The 17,971-nt window shown below is 38.2% G+C and overlaps 1 protein-coding gene across 5 annotated transcripts in view; it reads right to left on the bottom strand.

The window, feature by feature from the left end:
- Positions 1-17,687, bottom strand: part of LOC124777997 (mitochondrial import inner membrane translocase subunit Tim21) — a 51,873-nt gene extending 34,186 nt beyond the window's left edge. The window contains exon 1 of one of the 5 annotated variants that reach the window (XM_047253570.1): positions 17,648-17,687. The gene's annotated coding sequence lies outside the window, so the exon portion shown is untranslated. Of the gene's footprint in view, positions 1-16,675; positions 16,796-17,323; positions 17,531-17,647 lie in introns of those variants that run through there. The other 4 variants (XM_047253567.1, XM_047253566.1, XM_047253565.1 and 1 more) reach the window with 4 other exon arrangements.
- Between the last annotated feature and the right edge of the window lie 284 nt (positions 17,688-17,971).

Below are 17,971 nucleotides of genomic sequence, written 5' to 3'. Positions count from 1 at the left end.
TGTCGAAACGCCATCATCCAGGCGAACAGTTGTTCGAAACACGCATTGTGCCTGGATGGAGGACAGTGGGGATAACATGGAGTACCCTCACATGGGCTTCCAAGGAGCCTCTGATAGTAATCAAAAGCACCATGATGGCTGTGGACTAAGTTAGTATTATTGCAGACCATCTGTATCACTGTATGCTTGATGTCTTCTCCGACAGTGGTGGCATCACCTAGCAGGATAACTGTCCATTTCGCAAGGCAAGACCCTTGCTACTGTGATTTCGAGGAGCTTGTTAGTGAATTCATGTTGACGGCTTGGTCATAAATTTGGCTGAACTGAACCTGATAGAACACATCTGACATGCAATTACGCACCAGCTCTGTGCCCACAAACCACCAGCCTCTATGTTATGGGAACTGCATAACCCGTGTGTAGACATTTGGTGCCACACACCTAAGGAAACCTACTGAAGACTTGTCAAATCCATGCTATATTGCATTCCAAATGCAGAACAATATGTTATTAAGTAAGTAGTTACAATGTTTTGGCTCTTCAGTGTAGTTCTGCCAGTTATGCACAAGAGGCAACAGAATTATGAGGACAGCTTAGTAGCCAAAGAACGTGGTAGCCTCTCTCTCTCTCTCTCTCTCTCTCTCTCTCTCTCTCTCTCTCTCTCTCTCATATGGGATTACAGTAAAAAGGCTCCTTTAAAGTTAAGTGGTTATCCAGGTTTAAACCTCCCTTGTTTTCAGTAAAGTACTCCATGTAAATACTTGGCTTGGGCAATACAATACAATACAAGAGTCCTGGATGAAATTGTGAACAGAAGAAATCCTCCTCCGAGTCTTTCCTTCTCATCCCATCCACCAGTAAGTCTCCCCAGACCCACAGTTCTGGGTGACTTTCCAAAATTTTCCCCCTTTTCCTAGACCTCTCCAGTCATTTTTCCTTCACCCATCTTCCTTCCCCTTCAACCCTTCTTCCTGAAGGAGCCACTGGCTCTGAAAGCTTGCCTAATTACAGCCTCCTTTTATGTGTGTGTTCTGCCGCCACTTTGTGAGTAGATTTTTTTGTCTATCTAATTAATTTATTTTGAGAAGAAATCCTTCAATTGATAAGTGAAAGAAGGAAATACAAAAATGTCTGGGAGAGGAAAGGAATACAACAATATAACTTCAAACTTCCAACACATCGTTTAAAACTTTATGCCCAAACACCAGCGTATATGGCGTTAAAAATTTTAAATAAAATAAAATATATTTAAAATGGAATTTGATTCACTGAAAAGATTGCTCTTTACTCTTCTGGTGGAAAAGTGTTATTATTCTGTCGATGAATTCATTGAGGACAGCTTCACGGTTTGAACACAGGGATTGTATTACATGTATTATTTTACGTACATGTGTAGCTGTAACTTAGAAATGTAAAATATAATGTAAACTTTTGTATTTCTCTTAAAAAAGTGAAAAAAGTTTCTTTTGTAAACCTTGACATGTCTCCTGTACATCAAATCAAATGATTTGAAAATTGTACGTAATGATATGAATAAATCACATATCACAAAGAAAGTGTCACTTGAGGAAACTGTAAATTTCAAAAACTGTAAGGAGATGGAATGGCTGGTCATTATTTATCTTCTGTGGGAAAAATTCAAAATACTGGCAATAGACAAACATAGAGGTAGAGAAAATTACTTGTGTTGACTTTTATGTGAGTTTATTGGCTGCACTTGGAATTTCACTTCCTGAAAATGTATATTGGCCAGTCATTGTGTTGCCTTGTAATAACACATGCAATTTAAGTCATTTATAAATTAACTTAATAAAAATTGCAAGGAAGCTAAAACAAAATGGCTGCAGAAAAATTGTGAAGAAATTGAAAAATAAATGGCAGTTGCGAAGAGGGATTAGCAGTAGAAAATTAAAAAAAAAAAAAACTGTTAGATAATTTAAAAGAAAAGCTCTCAGCAATTCAGAGCAGGTAGACAGGAACAGTACCCTGAGAGCCTCTACAAGGGGGATCAATTCTCCATTAACATGGAAGAAGAAAAAATGGGTGTTGATTCGGAGGACAGAGAGTATTTTATATTAGAGTCAGTTTTTGACAAATTAGACTTGTAAGGAAACACGGCAGTATTTACATCTACTATAACTATCATAAATTTTTATTCCATTTTAGGGATCCGGCTCAAAGTATCATGCAACTTGCTTTTTAAAATATTTATCTTCATATTCATTATGTCGCACCCTTTTATTGTGTTGTGATTTTCATGGCTATATACTGAGGAGTCTGTGCACATAGTTTTAAGTGATGAGAGGTGAGCATAAAGTTTTCTTTATGTCTTGTGTCATATGAGTGTTCAGAATCAGACTTTCAGAAGAATATATTCCACACAATCTCAAGATTAGCAAGGGCAGTCAACTTGGCAGCAGATGCATCCGAGATGCTGATTAGAGGCACATACAGAAGAATGGAAAAGAAAATTAAGTTTATGTTAATGACACCAGTTGGATTTAGGAAAGGTTCTACAGAGGCAGTGCCGATGTTACACTTTATAATGGAAACAAGTCTATGAAAAATCAACACACTGCTATATGATTTGTCAAATGAGCAGAAGGATTCAACGTAAAATAGTGCAAGATTTTTGAAATCCTCAGAAAAGTAGGTATATTCTATAGGGAAAGATTGATATTATACAATATGCACAAGACCAAGAGGATACTAATAAGAACTGAATATCAAGTGAAGAGTGCTCAGATTAAATAGAGCATACAGCAAAGCTGCAGTATTTCTCCTGTATTGTTTCTTCTATTATAGAAGAAGCAATTAAGGAAATAAAAGAAAGGTACAGTTGTGGAACTAATATTCAGAGTGACAGGAAATCTATAATAAGATTCACGGAGGACACTTCTGTCTTCTTTGTAAGTCAGGAAGAATTACAGGGTATGTTGAATGGAATAATAGTTTACCAAGTACACAATATGGATGGAAAGGAAACAAAAAAAAAAAAAAAAAAAAAAAAAATGAACGTAATGAGGAGTAGCAGAAACTTGGCATCGAAATTGTGGACAACATAGCCGAAGTAAAAAAATACCGATATCTTGGTAGAACAATATGGTGTAACAATTGAAGCAAAGAGGGAAGCACAGGTATAGAGCATTTCCCCAAAAAGAAGTTTACTAGTATGAGACTTGTTCAGATATTAAGTGTACTGTGACCATAACAGGCTGTGGTCTTTTTGTTTTTTGAGATTTGGCTTCACTGAGTGGTAAAGGGGGATACCATGATCAGAGCAAGCATCGCTGAAACATCATAGTATGTAAACTCACATTGTAGTGTCCAGTTGCGTGTTTTCAATAAGAAATCCCACCAAGTGCGAGCCATGAGCTGCGATCCATTTCCTACTTATGGAAAGAATAACACCTACCAATTTTTTTTTGTGAATCAAAAGTTTTACGGCTAAGGTGTTATGAACAGAAAGTGTGTGTAATTGGTGCAAGGAGTTTAGTGGAGGCAGAACAAATGTTCATGCTGAACATAGAAGTCAAAGACTGATGAATTGGTGAAAAAAAAAAAATCGAGGGAACTGTTCGTGAAGACTGCAGATTGACAGTGGATATTTCTGCGATATTTCCGTAACTCTCCAGCACTCTCTTATATGAGACACAGAAATGCTGGGATGCTGGAAATCATGCTCAAGATGGGTCTCAAAATAGCTGACAGAACAGCACAAGAAAAATCGGGTTAATAGCAGCTGTGAGTTTGTCGAATGACTTGAATTGGAAGGTGAGGATTTTCTGAGCTCTATTGTGTCTGGAGAAGAAACATGGTAGCTTATTATATGCCTAAGACAAAAAGACAGTAGTCACACCAATTCCCTATCAACCAAAAAATTCAAAAACAATTTCAGGCAAAAACGTCAGGGCCTCAATGTTTTGGTACTGAAAAGCCATCATTTTGGTCGAATTTCTGGCTTAGGGGAGGACCATTAATCTCAATAATTTTGTGAGACCCTAAAATCTCAAAAGGAGTGTTCGAAACAAAAGGAGGGGAGGGGAATGCTGACAAGAGGGATGTGCTTGTTGCACGAGGACGTCCAGCCGTACACAGAATTAGCCACCAAGATGCTCTGGGTCTCATTCAGTTGGGATGTTTTGAACCACCACCCCTTTTCCCCCTGATTTGACGCCTTCAGATTATCGTCTTTTCCCTCTCTGAAGGCACACGTGAGTGGAACTAATTTTCAACCAACAAGCAGGTGCAGAAAGAGGCTCTGAAGTGGGAGGAAGGAACTGGCAAGAGAGTTCTTTGAGGAGGGTATAAATAAGCTTGTGCCATGGCTCACCATATGCACAGAACAGGATGGCAGTTATGTGGAAAAATAGTCAACAAGTGTATCAACAATATCTTTTTCTTTTTCACCAAATACACTTACTTTCTTAACATACCTCAAATGAAACATAGGCCTTAATCTGAAAAAAAACAAATTTCTGGAAATGAACCTCTGGAGGATAGCATGGGTTGGTAGGGTAAGGTCGGGTAGGGTAGGGTACCACTGAATGAGCAAAAACTGGAACAGAAGGGAATCAACATGTGTGTGTGAGATGTGTTTAGCATCATGCTGAAAATCAAGCAGACTAATGAGAAACAAAATTTTCTGCAGATGTGGTGTGAAAGGTTACAGCAGTTTTACTAGAGATCCATAGAGGGCAAAATTGGTATGATGACAGAAATTAGACTGTGAAGTGTGATAAAAAAGTAACAGGAATTTTTTTAATTTCGCTCACCTTATACATCCAATTTTCATACTTTTCTTAATCGTATTAGTACACATGTTCCTTATGCATGTTTGCATTTTCAGCTGTTTGAGTGTTTAGTTTATTGTTGACAGACAAAAAGGTTATGCATGTTTTCAAGTGCTTGACGAATTTTTATTTTTGAAAAAGATAAATCAAAGAATGTGCATTAAATTTTGCTTAAAAATGGAATAAAGTTCAGCACCACATTCAAAATGTTGACTTGGCTTTTGGTGAATGTACTGTGAGTAAGACAATGTTTTATGAGTTGTATAAATATTTTGGAGAGGGTCAAGAAGACACCAAAGACAGTAACTGCCCTGGATACCCTAGCACATCAATTACTGACAACAATGTAGAAGTAGTAAAAAAAATGGTTCTAGAAATTGCTGAATCACCATCAGAGGAGTTGCTGATGTTGTCGGCATACCCTTTGGTTGATGCCAAGCAATTTTCAAAGGTTCTAAGCACGAAATGTGTAGCAGCAAAGTTTGTTCTGGAATTGTTAAAGTTTGACCAAAAACTGTGTTACATAAACACGGCTCAGAGATTGCCAAACGAATTTGACAGCAAGGTTACAATAGGTGACAAAAATGAGGATACAGGTATGACATTGAAATAAGGCCAGATCACCCCAAGAGAAACTGCCTGCAGAGCTAAGACCAAAAAATTTCAAGTTCAATCACATGTGAAGGTTCTTCTCACTGTTTTTTGATTACAGTGAGATAGTGCATCATGAGTTCCTGCCTTATAGTCATATGGTCAATAAGGCATACTACCTGGAAGTTATGTGCTATTTATCTGACGTAATCCAAAGAAAATGACCAGAATTGTGTCAAAATCACTTGTGGAAATTGCATCATGATAATGCTCCTGCTCACAACTCAATTTCTGTCTGATTTTTTAGTGAAAATCAAACCTGTTATGTTGCCTGGGCCACTGTATTCACCAAGCCACCGCCCCCCCCCCCCTCCCGTGACTTCTTGCTATTCTTGAGGCTGAAGAGAACCATAAAAAGATATTGTTTTGCCATCATTGACAAGATGAAAACAGAATCACTGAAGGAGCTGAACACCATAATGAAAAGTGAGTTCAAGAAGTGCTTCCAAGATTGTAAAAAGCCCTGGCATAAATATATGAGGCTCATTCAACAATTACAGAGACAAATTGGTCTGGAGAAAAAAGCATTTATATTTACAAAAAAATACTGTTTCTACTTTTCAACATAATCCCTTTCAAAATTTATGCACTTGTTCCAATGGGCTACAAGCTTTTTTATTCCAGCTGCAAAGAACTCTTTTTATCTTGATGTTTGAATCAATTTCCTCGCAAACTTTTTCACGTCCTCGTCCTCATTGTCCTGGAACCTCTTCCCATGTAATGCCTCCTTCAGTGCACCAAACAAATGGAAATCACTATGTGCTAAATCAGGACTGTAAGGGGGATGAGACAGTACTTCCCAGCCCATTTTGTCAATGGTTTCATCGGTTGGTTGAGCAATATGAGGACGTGCGTTGTCTTGCTGGAGAATCATACCTCTCCTCTTGAGATCCACGTCGTCTCTCTCTCATGACTGGCTTCACCTTGTTTAAAAGCAAATTCATGTAGTAGTGGCTGTTCATTGCACGCAGCTCTTCAAGATAATCAGAAAAAACTGGACCTTCAGTATTCCCAAAACACCGTCAACACGACTTTTCCTGCTGATGCTTGAGTTTTGAATTTTTTCTTGACAGGTGAGATGGTGTGCTTCCACTCCATGCTTTGTCTCTTTGATTCTGGCTCATAATAGTGAACCCGAGTTTCATCACAAGTCAAAATTTTGTTGAGATGCCCACCTTCTCTTTCATAACATTCCTTTAGCTCAACCTTATTTCCTTGTGTAGCCGCGTCAACTCCTTTGGGACCCATCTTGTACGTGTTTTGTGGTACTTCAGATTCTTACAGGTAATGTTATTAACTGCACCAATACTAACTTGAACTTTATCAACTACCATTTCCACAGCCACATGGCGGTCAGCACAAATAATGTCATCAGTTCGACTTTCAAGTGATGGAGTTGAAACAGCAACTGGTTGGCCACAATGGCGTTTGTCATGACCATTTTTGAACTGCTCGACTCAACTGTAAAAATTTGCGCAATTCATACAACCTTCACCATGAACTTCAGACATTCTACAGTATATATTCACTTGGTTTCTCACCTTCAGCAAGTAAAAAACAAACAACAGAACGTTATTCAACTGATGTGGACATTTCAAGCAGACATGCCATCTTAAAATGTATTTTTGAGGTTATAAACAAAATAATGTTGATATATCAGCTGATCAGGGCTCAGTGATGCCAACTTAAAGCCATATAAGTACCAAACTTGTCCTACTAACAGTTTTCCCCCAGAGCAGTTTCTCTCTTTAATACTTGCTGAATACCTTTGTACCAGGTTATAGAAGCCAACTATAAACCGTAATGGAGATGAGGTCTACATACAAATTATTTTAGTGCCTTATATTCTGATTTTGTAAATTAATCAGAAACAATTTTTATTATAAGCAACAAATATCCTTACAAAGAGTATACGAACTGGGAAATGAGTAGCATCCTACTCTTCCAAGTCAACACAATAAGCGAGCGTACTGGGTGTGAAACATGTTAAACTGAGCTTCTTGGTTAGTTTACTGTGTTCTTTCTTCAGTCACATTTTTCAGTTGGAACACAAAAATTTTACACACAGTGTTGCATTAGTACACGACAATAATGCGTATTTTTGGTGGCAGTGAGTTATTTGTGCTTTTTTGGAATTGAATAATATGAGATTAGCACAAACTGTCGCACTTTACCTTTTGAGCACAAGAAACCATCATGGTTTTTGAACAGACATTTAGTCATTGATGGATCTTTTATGTAGGTCAATCACAGGTTTATATATGCACTGAAGGAAAGAAACAGCACAGGTCAGTCACAGATGTCGATGTGAGTTGGAAAAATGTAATAGGAAATAAGTGAAAACAATTACAAATCAAACAATGGAAAATCCAAGATGGAATGTACAATATAATGAGAATGAAAGTTGCTATTCACCATATAGCGGAGATGCTGAGTCAAAGATAGGCACAACGAAAAGATTTTCACACTTAAACCTTTTGGCCAATGGCCTTTGTCAACAATAGTCACACACATATGCACACACACACTCCCACAAACGCAACATACACACGACTGCAGTCTCAGGCAACTGAAATCACACTGGTCTGGCCGAAAGCTTTAAGTGTGAAAATCTTTTTGTTGTGCCTATCTGCGACTCAGCATCTCTGCAACATGGTGCGTAGCAACTTTCCTTCTCATAATATTGAAAACAATTACATGTACATAATCACATTTATTAGCTAACTTAACATAACAAACAAAATAAATAATGGACGAGGTGCATTTAAGTGTTGGAGATCCTGTTTACATTATGATATAAAATAGATACAAGGTGTACAACTTTGCTTCTGCCTTTTGCCGAAAAGTGGCGACAACGGTCAAAAAAAAAAAAAAAAAAAAAAAAAAAAAAAAAAAAAAAAAAAAAAAAAAAAAAAAAAATTGCAGATGTCAGGCAGTAAGCTTGGACCTCGGTCAACATAACCTCATTCAAACATTAGTTGATTTGTGTGTATCATAAAGTTGTTCTTGATTGAAAATGTCAGTTTACGAGCCTAATTCTCTTCATTTGCGGGAGGTGTTACTGTTTTGTTTTAATATGAAGAAACAGTGGCTGAGTCTCATCGAATGCTCTCAAGTACGTATGGTAAGGATGCTATTAGTGTAAGAACATGTTGTGAGTGGTGTCAATGCTTCAAGAACGGTGATTTTAATGTCATAGACTGGCTTAGTGGTGGAAGAGAGAATGTTTTCGAAGATGCAAAATTGGAGACATTGCTGAGTGAAGACTCGCGTCAAACTCAAGAATAATTGGTACAATTAATGGGAGTGACACAGCAAGCCATTTCCAAACATCTCAAGGCTATGGGCACGATTCAGAATGAAGGTACTTTGGTCCCGTGTGACCTGAAACCAAGAGATGTTGAACGGCATTTGTATGTTTGTGAACAGTTGCTTCAGAGGCAAAAACGGTAGGGACTTCTGCATTGCATTGTGACCGAAGACAAAAAATGGGTTCATTACCATAACCCTAAAAACAAAAAATCACAGGGATATCCCGGCCATGCTTCCAAGTTGACAGCCAAACCGAATATTCACGGCTCCAAGATCATGCTCTGCATTTGGTGGGACCAGCTCGGAATCGATGAAGTGTTAAAACAAAGTGAAACAATCACAGGTGCTCATTATCAAACACAGTTAATGCATTTGAGCAGAGCATTAAAAGACAAATGGCCGCAATACAGTGAGAGGCACGATAAAGTGATTTTGCAGCACAACAACGCTCGACCCCAAGTTGCCAAAGAGGTCAAAACGTACTTGGAAACGTTAAAACGGGATTTCCTACCCCACCCGCGTGTTCTCCAGACATTGCTCCCTCTGACTATCACCTGTTTAGATCAATGGCGCATGCCCTGGCTGACCAACACTTCCAATCTCATGAAGAAGTCACAAATTTGTTCGATTCGTGGATCGCTTCAAAAGATGAACAATTTTTTCGACGCGGGAGTCATACACTGCCTGAAAGATGGGAGAAAGTAGTGACCAGCGATGGAAAATACTTTGAATGATTCTTGTTTAACCAATTTGTTTCATTAAAGCCTCAAATGTTGTGTAAAAATGGCAGAAACAAAGTTGTACACCTTGTAGTATGTTGTATTGACATTTGTGGAAGTAGTTTCTAAAGACAGATGCAAAATGTAATAAAATATTAAAGTGCAAAATGTAGCTTTCCACAATGCTAAATTTGTACCTGTGGAGCATGTGTCATTTGAAGTTCAATGTGTATATGATTTCATAAACACAAGAATTAAGGTAATGAAGTACCCTCTTTCTTTGTATGTCTTAAGTTTCATTTCAATGTAAAAATATATATTTATGATTGTTAGTAATAAACCATCACACCAGGATATCAATGAGGTGTGGGACTGTGTGGATAATTTCTTGAAATGCTAAACCAAATATGTAAGCTTTGCAGACAACTCTATGTCTTCTTGTTTTTTAATTACTTTAATGTCATCCATTTACTAATTACACAGATTTTTATATATTACTTACGCACTTGTACATAAACTTGCTTCAGTACTGACATTTACAGGTGTATATTAATGGTTCACTATTCACAGCTCTGACATAAAATACTCACAGTGATGGCCATGAGCTACAAGACACATAAGAAATTGGTGCGCAATAATATGCTACACTCTTTACAATGTCCCTGTTGTGTTACACATATCTCAACGATTGCTGGCAAGTTATTCCATGTCCATATACTTCTCAAGTTTGCAGCTGAATGAAGTCATGTTGATACAATATTTAACAGACCACCTGTCTGTCATCTGCAGGTGAGACGCTGCTGTTGTCGAGTCTTGCCAAATTGTGGTAAATTGGAACCGACACCCTTTCATATGCCAGCACAGATTACTTATCACATACAACAAGTGCCATGAATGTTGCTAACATCGGAAAAGACTGTAGTGCTGCTGCTGGTGGGGAAGGCAAACAAAAACAATGTGTTGTCATAACTAACCATTGATATTTTCTGTCAATTGAGAACATCTTGATGTAATGCAAATCAGTGCATTGTTTCATCTTTTATTGGCCCCCCTTCGATACGCAATGCTACACCACGACCAGATATTTTGGTATGTTGTAATCTCGTGTGGCAGCAGTGCTCCACATGTCTGTTCTCAACCAACTGAATAATTTGACCAGTGTATGCTTTAACACAGTAGCATGGAATCTTATTTATATATAAAAAAAATTTAAAAAAAAAAACAGCTTCCTTAGCCCCAGGTTATCTTAAACAGGTCCAAAGAGGACATTAATCTTGGCTGACATACAAAATGTGGTCTCAATGTTAAAATTTCCTAAAATTATCCCTTTTTTAGCTCATACACTCCCAGCATATGGCAGGACAGCAACATGTGCTATCCAAGATTAATAAACTTTTAGGTTCTGTTAAAGACTATCTGGCACAAAGGAAGCTCAGCTTTTACAAGATTCCATGTAACTGTGGTAAAGTATATAATACTGAAATTATTCATACTGCTGAGGAAACGTGTGGATCACCTCTATACAATCACAACAAAATGGAAAAATCCTCATTGGTGGAGCATTGCTTAGCTAAGGCACACAATGAAACATGAGACAGGTGGTTGCTGCCCCTTCTCATTACTGGGGCTGCATTCTGAATGAAATTAGGTTGGCTGATATTCTTATTAACAGGAACAAGGGCTATCATCTGAGCAAGTCGTGGAACCTTGCACTGACCTGTATTTAAAAAAATACTTAGTTGCAGAAGATTTCGATGATCAGTTAAGCAATGAGACACAGCAACAACTGTGTCTCACCTGAATATGACAGCTGGTTGGTTGGTTGATTGATTTTGGGGAGGGTATCAAACAGCAAGGTCATCAGTCCCAGTGGGTTAGAAAAGGGTGGGTAAGGCAGTCAGCCATGCCCTTTCAAAGGAAGCATCCTGGCATTTGCCTGAAGCGATTTAGGAAAATCATGGAAAACCTAAATCAGGATGACTAGACACGGTTTCTGAACTGTTGTCCTCCTGAATGTGAGTCCAGTGCACTGATCACTGTGCCACCTTTCTCAGTGCAGATGGCAGCCAGATGGACTGTCGAAATATTGTGGCAACTTTACTTGAAGATCAAGTAAAGTTGCCACAATATTTCGACAGTCCATCTGGCTGCCATCTGCACTGAGAAAGGTGGCACAGTGATCAGTGCACTGGACTCACATTCAGGAGGACAACAGTTCAGAAACCGTGTCTAGTCATCCTGATTTAGGTTTTCCATGATTTTCCTAAATCGCTTCAGGCAAATGCCAGGATGCTTCCTTTGAAAGGGCATGGCTGACGGCCTTACCCACCCTTTTCTAACCCACTGGGACTGATGACCTTGCTGTTTGATACCCTCCCCAAAATCAATCAACCAACCAACCAGCTGTCATATTCAGGTGAGACACAGTTGCAAACTAGAGAAGAGTATCATAAGTTATTCCATTGGGAAAGCTTATAAAGTAACAACTTCATGTCCCTGCTCACAAAAGTTTCATGGACAACCATATTTTAGCTATCTCTTCAGGAATTTTTTCAAGAGATCTAAAAAGAGGTGGGCTGGGAGGAGGGTAGTTCTTCTTTTACTCTAGAATCCAGGAAATGCAGCTACAAGATGGTTGTTGACACGTAGATTTGGAATGGTGCTCTGTCATGCTGGAAAAGCATCTCATATACAGAAAGGGTATGTTTCCAGCAACTCAGCAGTACACAAGTGTGTGGTCATTGTAATAGCAGAGAAGTGAACCAACAACAAACTCTGCTTAGGGGTAAACCTGAACCTTGACTGAGTTGTTGGCATTGTCTATAGGACATACGAGCCACAATGTGCAGGTGTGCATCAATTTGCTGTATCTACTTGAGCAATATATGCAAAAAAAAAAAGTCTTATTCATAGGCCAAGCATGTTCTACCACAAAATAGTTAAATTTCAGCTGATAAGTCATGATTGAAATTGAAGGGCCTGCAGTGTTAATAAATAAGTTTAGGGCCACAGTTCCACATGATAGCTTCAGAGACCCACAAACCTGCCTCCAAATGTTCAGTAGCGTTTTGTGTTCCTTGGTTAACTATTGTACCCTGTTAAAATATTAACTGGTAAGCCCACTGTTGAAATGAATTAACACATAAAAGACAAGCCTTATGTCTCACTGTAAAAAAATAAAAAAAGAGCAAGGGAAATATCGGTTAACATACTATCAACAGTGAATTCATTAGAGAGGGAATTTCTTACTTTCATTCTGGTGGACTACTAAGTTTCAAGGATTTTTCAATAAAGAACATAAAACATTGATCAACTATTGACACACCAGTTGTTTACAGATGGTAACGAGAACATAACAATTAAGTCAGATATGAATACTACTACACAAATACTTTTCTTTTCGAGTCAAAGAATACGGTTACATAAATCTTGAAGAGCTACTGCACAGTTAACTGGGCCCTGTAAATAGCAGTTGCAGCTATTAATTTATAAATACTGCAACACTATACCAGAAGTATTTCACAGTATAAAAGTAGCTCAATATGAATTATTTAATTTTTGTGGTAGAGACATTTGGATGACAGTGGCAACAGCAAAAGTAGTTCCAGTATCCCAGTAAATTTTATGTACCAAGAAAATAAATGGAAGGAAGTAATTATTCCTTTGCCAGGAGAGAGGGATAGATTACCCAGACCATAGGAGGAGTTCTGAAAGTTAGGATAGTGTGTGTAATTTAAGTGTTTGTATTGGCAGAACAGATATTTCTCAAGGTGAGAACTGGTCATCAATTCTCTCTCATTTTAGGTTTCTCAAGAGAATTTTCTTTTTGCATAAAGTAAATAGTTTGTTGCAAGATTCATGACCTATATTCACAAAAACTTGTGATGATACATAATTTACCTACACGCTCGCAATACTTTTATTCAGTGGACCAATATTTCCCTGTGGTGCACCATTTTCACTGCAGTGGACTGGACTTCTCCTGCTATTTCAGTCATGAGGCTGTAAATGCATGCAGGGTACAACACCAGTAGGGAGTGCCCACTGCAGTGGACTCTGTGTATTTCCAGCCTCAAGACTGATTGAAAAACCCACAGAAGCGACCACTGACAGCTGTCCACTGTAGTGGACACTACTATATGCCAGAAGGATATGAAAGTTGGCGTTTACTCAGCTGTTTATTTTGTATACATTCTCTAGGTTTAGTTATTGATCGATTAACTACTCATCAAGTTGATGATTACACATAACCTGTTCAAAAATTTGTCTGAATGATAATATGTTGTCCATCATATAATTTTGAATTAGGTTTATATACGTAGGCCACCGACACACCCCGTTCATCAGGACAGTGAACAGAAACTGAGGCCTACACAATTCATTCTTTTCTTTCTTCAAACCATTGCTGTAAGACTTGCTGTGTCTCCCCTCTTTCCACTCCTTGTATTTTTCATAGTTGATGTATGATATATGTAAACAATAAGCACTAAAAACTCATCCAAGATTTGTCTGTTACACAGTATACATTTTCTGAACCTACAGTACAGTTTTAGCTATTTATTGCATGCATTAAATATGGGTGAACATAGGTCTTGGGCTGAGCTATAGATCTGCCTGTTACCACAACATTTATTTCACTTCATGCTGTAACCTTCTAATCCATCTTACACCTTGGGTTAAGCTATAGATCACTGTTACCACAAACAAGAGTTTGATGGGGGACATTGCCACAGTTGAATATATCATGACTGGCTGAGATGTTTTAATTCTTACAAGGGAAACTCCCATCATACCGCCTCAGATTTAGTGGTAATACAGCCCAGTGGATAGCCTGTCAAAAACTGAACACCAACAAGGCATGAAAATAGCAAGAAGCTGTACTGAAGTGTGAAAATAAATAAATAAATAAAAATAAAAACAGTGAACAGTCCAAGAACAAGAAGAGCAATTATAAGGAGCATGAAACAGCAAAGGCATAGTGGATAAGTGGTAATAGTGTTTGACTGCCAAGTGGGCGAACCATCTTCAAAACTCCCTTGTCCTATTTATTTATTTTCACAACATTGTGAACTGTCTGTTCGGCCACTGAAATGTGTTCTCTTTCTGTAGTCTAGCCAGTTGTTATACTATACATTGGTTATGGAATACAAGTCATATGGAAAGAACACATTACGGTCACAAGTAAATGTGATAAATAGTGAGAGCAAGCGAGATACCACATCGACATCTAACAAAAATGAAGGCAACAAACAGTTGTGAACTATGTTACAACAAAGGAATTCAAGACTCAAGACTTACAAAACACAACGCAACATCAAAAACATATGTTTTGAAATGAGCACTGAGAAGCTGTGTTACTGTGAAACTGTTGCATTCATTTGTTGCAGCTTATGTGACAAACTACTATGTTTTCACCATTTCCTTGGGAGTGATCACATTCACATTCATACAAACACCTATAGCAGGCAAGGAGGCATATCTCACTCACCAGGCATACAAATTACGTCCGTCGATAAGAGATTCATATCATATAACACATATACTGTCACTAATGCCATGTATGACACACCAGACATGTTTTCCAGTGAAGGATTTGGTTGATTTGTTGCCTTGCCATCAAAGCCACTTGCCGTCAGCAGCTAATAGAGTAGCTTTGCAGAATCAACTTTCATTACAGGTCCCCTACCTTACACCACGCTGTTGCTAACGGATGTCACCCTACGACACAGACACAAATTTGAATTATGTGAATAGTGGAAAAAGAAAAAAAAGATGCGAGGGAGGTTTGAACACGAGCTCACCCACTTAGCATTCCAACACTGTACCCACTTAACTACAATGCCATTTGCTTACCCAGCTGCTCTATATTGCACTTCTTGTTCTTGGACCATTCACTGTTTCTAGTTTGCTTTTCTTCTTCTTCACAGTCCAGTACACTTGCCCCGTTTCCATGCTTGATCTGTTTTTAGTTTTTGTCGGTGTCCAATGAGCCCTTGTACCACTAAACCTGAGAGGCGTGTGATGATGAGTTTTCCTTGTTAGTACCATCTTTAGGGATGTTACTTTTGTTTGAGACTAGTTTCAGTGTGCACAGTTGTTGGTAAAGCCTTTTGCTAGACCTTCTATCGTTCAGCACTTTCTGTACTTATTGTACATTTTTGAGCAATGATTGCTGCCAAGAGTGAATTACCGACTTTGATGGTACAGTTTGAGAGATCTGATACTGGACACAAGGTGTGTAACTATGTACTTTGGAGAGAAGTCATTTAGTTACACATTGTTCTATTTCAAGCCCATCATGGAAGTGAACCTCAACTGATGTGTAACAAGTAAAGATTAATGAAAGACAAGCAGCTCACAGAAACATAATCTGTATACTGCACTAGCAATAAACCATTATTATACTCCTGAATCTTAATCTCCCTGCTCTATACAACTTTCAGCCAATATTAGCTCTCCTATGAAATGTTATACAATTACTAGTTCCTTTACAATAGAGTTAAAATGAGATTGGCATATCAGTAATTGATACATTTCTTCTCTTCATTATTTTAATTTGCTCTGTCTTAAACTTGTGTTGGTTGAAGCAGAAACTACAAAGTGAATTCCTTTTAGCACAAGTTTTAAGTGGCCAGCCACCCCATCTCCTTCCCTACAACACATTTTACTCCAGAAAAATTTCTCACTAATCTCTGAAGTAGGAACCTTTTGTTCTGGACGCTGTTATTGTCATGTGAATCCATTAGTAGTAGTGAGAGTTGTGCCTTATCAGGTAAACAATTTGTGAATTTAAGTACAAAATGTTTGCAGTTCTTCATGTATGTGCAGTTTTACTCACTGAATGTACTCTCACTGTATGTCCCCAAAAATTAAATTTTATGATTGATTCTATTAACTGGACTTTATCTTAATCTTCCACAAAGAAAATAATTTCCAATAAACTAAATTTTATGGAGAAAGAAGCCGTCTGCCACAACGAATAAGAGCACATAAGAAAATACTACACATGGCAATAATTTCTTTAGCGCTGAGCTAAAGCTTTGTGGAAGAAGTAGACGAGAAAGATATCCAAAGGAGTAAAGGCTGCCACTAATATAGAGAATGTTAGGGACGCATACAACCTGAAATATAAGAGTTACTGAAAATATTCGTGTCTGATACCAACATTTGTCATCTATAACAATTACCAGTATCACTCACAGTAATATATGCGTGTTTCCGCCGACTTCTGATCTCCTATTCGCATAAAAGTAATCTCACTCACATATATGAAAACTAAACCTACTTCAAAAAGATAGCAAATAAGTTCTGAACAGGTCGTTTGCAAGGTCAGTGCTAAACATAGAAAGTAATTACAACACGGTATAGGGTTGCTCCACTGCAGCATTATGAAAAACACAAACAAGTACTGATATACATGTCCCAAGAAATGTGACTCTCACCAAGAAATATCTCACAGATTGGAACAGTCAGTATCTTAACTACATAAAAGGGATTATATCGGAATAACAATAAAAATGCTGACATAATTCAACCTTATAAGTAACAGTATTTTTTACAGTATCCTCTAATAAAAAAGCTGTACGCGCAATGGCGGGAACAAATTCTGACCCAAGAGACCAGAGCCGGGGGCTGTGGAGATACAAAACAGAAGTAAAACTGTTCAAAATATGTTTTCCTTTACAATAACAGAAAGTTTAGGGCACATTACAAGTTTTGCCATGCATACGTCTCGTCAGCTAGTGAACCACTTCAGAATAAACTGAACAGCAGCAATAAGGATTATAGATATTAATATCACAAGACGTTCGATAACTTCAAGCCAGTTTAAAATTTTCCCAAACTTACACTTCGCGTACTACGTAATTACAATCAACATATTCCTGACAGTTTCTCCAGCCACCCCCTTGGTTTTATCTATTTTATTTTTCTACGCACCGGCAGCAGACAACTCTACCAATTACTTTGAGACGGCAAAGGTACACAATCGCATCATAGATTATCCACTTGCTGCAGTAGCGATGCGCCTGATTGCTGGTCAGAGTAATGAGAACATTTTAAGATGTATCGTGAGAATTACTGCTCTAAACCCAGTGTTCTGATCTTTAGCAGTAGTTCTAACTAACTATAGCTGCAAGAATAAAGTTTGAGGCAAGTCAGCTTGGTTAATACCGTCTTGTGTGACTGTAATAGAAGTCTTATTAAGGCCCGTCCACACGCAACGACCTGTCTGCGCACATCACATCTGCGCAGACAGATCGTTGCGTGTGGACAGAAGATTTGCACCAACCTCAGGTGTGTGCAAACCTGGAAGTTTGAGTTGGAGGTTTGAGCGAAACCTCTCAAATCTGTGGGTTCAAACCACATCTGCGCAGACAAGGTGGAGCGTGTGGACAGGAGATCGCCGCAAATCTGGCGCGAAACAGCTGTTTGCTCAGTCTAGTGTTTGTATTTGTGCGCACAGGGCATTAAAATGGCTGATACTCGTCAGTCTTC

This window comes from Schistocerca piceifrons, chromosome 2 (genome assembly GCF_021461385.2).
Source record: "Schistocerca piceifrons isolate TAMUIC-IGC-003096 chromosome 2, iqSchPice1.1, whole genome shotgun sequence".
Lineage (NCBI taxonomy): Eukaryota > Metazoa > Arthropoda > Insecta > Orthoptera > Acrididae > Schistocerca > Schistocerca piceifrons.
Note: the sequence above shows the minus strand (reverse complement) of the source record. Positions and strands in the feature narration are given on the sequence as shown.